General features: G+C 44.9%; 1 long non-coding RNA gene across 2 annotated transcripts in view; it reads right to left on the bottom strand.

Annotated features, from left to right (window-relative positions):
* Positions 1-1918: 1918 nt before the first annotated feature.
* The window catches only part of LOC108525925 (uncharacterized), a 19582-nt gene continuing 18742 nt past the window's right edge, over positions 1919-2758 (bottom strand). For both annotated transcript variants that reach the window (XR_001884370.1, XR_001884368.1), the window contains exon 3: positions 1919-2204. This is a non-coding gene — a long non-coding RNA (uncharacterized LOC108525925). The remainder of the gene's footprint in view (positions 2205-2758) is intronic.

Raw genomic sequence — 2758 nt, 5'->3', positions numbered from 1 at the left:
CACGTCTGGCTAATTTTTTGTATTGTTAATAGAGACAGGGTTTCACCATGTTGGCCAGGCTGGTCTTGAACTCCTGACCTCAAGTGATCTGCCTGCCTTGGGCTCCCAAAGTGCTGTGATTACAGGTATGAGCCACCACGCCCAGCCTCATAGATCTATTTTTAATCCCTCCAGCTCTAGAAAATCATATGGGGAAAAGAATTAATATATACTATACACAGACATTCATTCTTAGTGCTGCACTGCAACATAACCTATCTGTGTTGCAGTCTCTAACATCTCACACTCTATGTTTATTCATGTCTTTGGTTAATACCTATGTCATTTTAGTCTACTAAGATTCAATTAATATCAATAAAAATAAAATAATAATAGTAAAGTCATAATATTATATGCTTATATCATTTGTTTCCTGAGAGGTCACAAAACTCTAATAATATTATTTTATGACTCATCTTTGCTAACCTGCCTGTTTTTCCCTTGAATGGATGTACACATTTATACTAAAATATCATTCCTTGGCTGGGAGCGGTGGCTCACACCTGTACTCCCAGCACTTTGGCAGACTGAGGTGGGTGGATCACTTGAGGTCAGGAATTCAAGACCAGCCTGGCCAACGTGGTAAAACCCTGTCTCTACAAAAAATACAAAAATTAGCCGGGGTTGGTGGAGCATGCCTGTAGTCCCAGGTACTCTGGAGACTGAGGCAGGTGAATTGCTTAGACCCAGGAGGTGGAGACTGCAGTCAGTGAGCCGAGACTGCGCCACTGCACTCCAGCTTGGGCGACAGAGTGAGACTGTCTCAAAATAAAACAAATTAAAAATAAAATAAAATAAAATATCATTTCCTGTGTATGTGAAATTCAAATTTAACTGAGGCCAGGTGTGGGGGCTCATGCCTATAATCTCAGCACTTTGGAAGGCCAAGTCAGAAGAATCACTTGAAGCCAGGAGTTATAGAGACCAGGTTGGTCAACACAGCAAATCCCTATTCTTAAAAAAAAAATTAAACTAAATAATAAAACTAGGCCGGGTGCGGTGGCTCACTGCTGTAATCCCAGGCAGAGGCAGGCAGGTCACTTGAGCTCAGGAGTTCAAGACCAGCCTGGGCTATATGATGAAACCTCATCTCTACAAAAAAACTTCAAAAAATTAGCCAGGCATGGTGGCACCGCCTGTAGTCCCAGCTACTCAGGAGGCTGAGGTGGGAGGATCACTCGAGCCTGGGAGATCAAGGCTGCAGTGAGCGGTGATTGCGCCAACGTGGGTGACACAGTGAGACCTTATCTCAAAAAAAAAGTTAAAAAAAATTAAAAAAATAAAAACAAAAATAACTAGGAGCCCTTAACTGGCCCCTAGTTCCCAGTCCAAGCCCTCCCTGCATCTGGGCTCTAAGTGTGATTCAGCAGGCTGAGGATACTGCCCATGTCCTGAAGGCTGAGCTGTCATATTTCTGTCATCCTTATCCACTTATCCCACCCCTAGAGATGCCATCTGGCATGGCAGGAACAGTTTTTGGGGCACAGTCTTGAGTTCAAATCCCACTCCTTCTTTTAAATGGCATCACGATTTGTGGCGAGTTGCTCAAGCCCTTTGCACTTCCGTTTCCTCATTTGTAACACAGGGCAAAAACTAGAGACCCAAACTCACAAGCTTGTTGTGAGGTTTGCATGAGAGGATGCGTGAAAAGCACTTCACAGAGCCAAAATATGAGCCTGAAGCTTGTGTCTGCAGAGGTTAAGGCAAGAAAATTACTCCTGGGGCTGCCTTCAGTGTCGCTGGAAGAAGTGAAAACCACAACAAAGCTTGGGTCGGGGGGACAGGAAACCAGAGAGACAGGGAATTCTAGTTTTTGGTAGCAGGAGGTTTGGAGCCCTTTAAAAGAAAGTTACTTCTGGTTGTTGTTGTTGTTGTGTGTGTGTGTTTTATTTATTTATTTATTTTGGTCAGTGTTTTCCTTGCGAATGAAACTGACTCTGTGAAGGTGATGTCAGATGAGAGATTGAACGATTCCGCGTGGGCAGCTACAAGGTAGAGGCCGCGTTCTGTGAACACTCAGAAGCGCTTCCTGATTTCCTCCTCAGCCCGAGTAGAAGTCTGAGCTGACTGAGACATCCACATGCTTTCCTTCTGGGCAAAACAAAACCTTTCACCATGCCTTTTCCACATCTCCCAGGGCCTCCACAACTCCTGTGATCCAAGACCTGTTCGAAATGCCAAAGTTACCTATTGTTAAATATTTTCAAAGCAGCGGAGGCAGTCCTGCCAACTCTGTCCCGCTGTCTCCAAGAGCTAAGGCCAACAGCCCAAGGGTCCTTGCCAATTTCCTGGAGAAGGGGGGTGTTACAGTTAAGTGGGGTGGGATCTTAAAGGGCCAGAGCCAATATTAGGGCTTCAGGCTGCCAGGTCTTCTGTCATTAGTGGGGACAGGTGGTGTCTCCTCCCTTGGTTCCTCACCCAAGCAGTCTGTCTGATAGATGCGGTCTGGGAGGAGCTTCTGCCGGCTCACCTCTAGATAAGGGTGTGGAAAACACAGCCTTTGCTTCTTCCTGGGGACACAGTCTTGACCCTTGAGCTGGAAAGAAGAGGCTGGTTCCAGGGAAGGAATGGGCCATGTCTCAGTCAACTTCTTTCTTTCTTTCTCTGTCTTATCTTTCTTTCTCTCTCTCTCTCTCTCTCTCTTTTTCTTTCTTTCTTTCTTTCTTTCTTTCTTTCTTTCTTTCTTTCTTTCTTTCTTTCTTTCTTTCTTTCTTTCTTT

This window comes from Rhinopithecus bieti, unplaced genomic scaffold (assembly GCF_001698545.2).
Source record: "Rhinopithecus bieti isolate Rb0 unplaced genomic scaffold, ASM169854v2 scaffold_1599, whole genome shotgun sequence".
NCBI lineage: Eukaryota > Metazoa > Chordata > Mammalia > Primates > Cercopithecidae > Rhinopithecus > Rhinopithecus bieti.
This window is presented reverse-complemented; position numbering and strand designations above follow the sequence as displayed.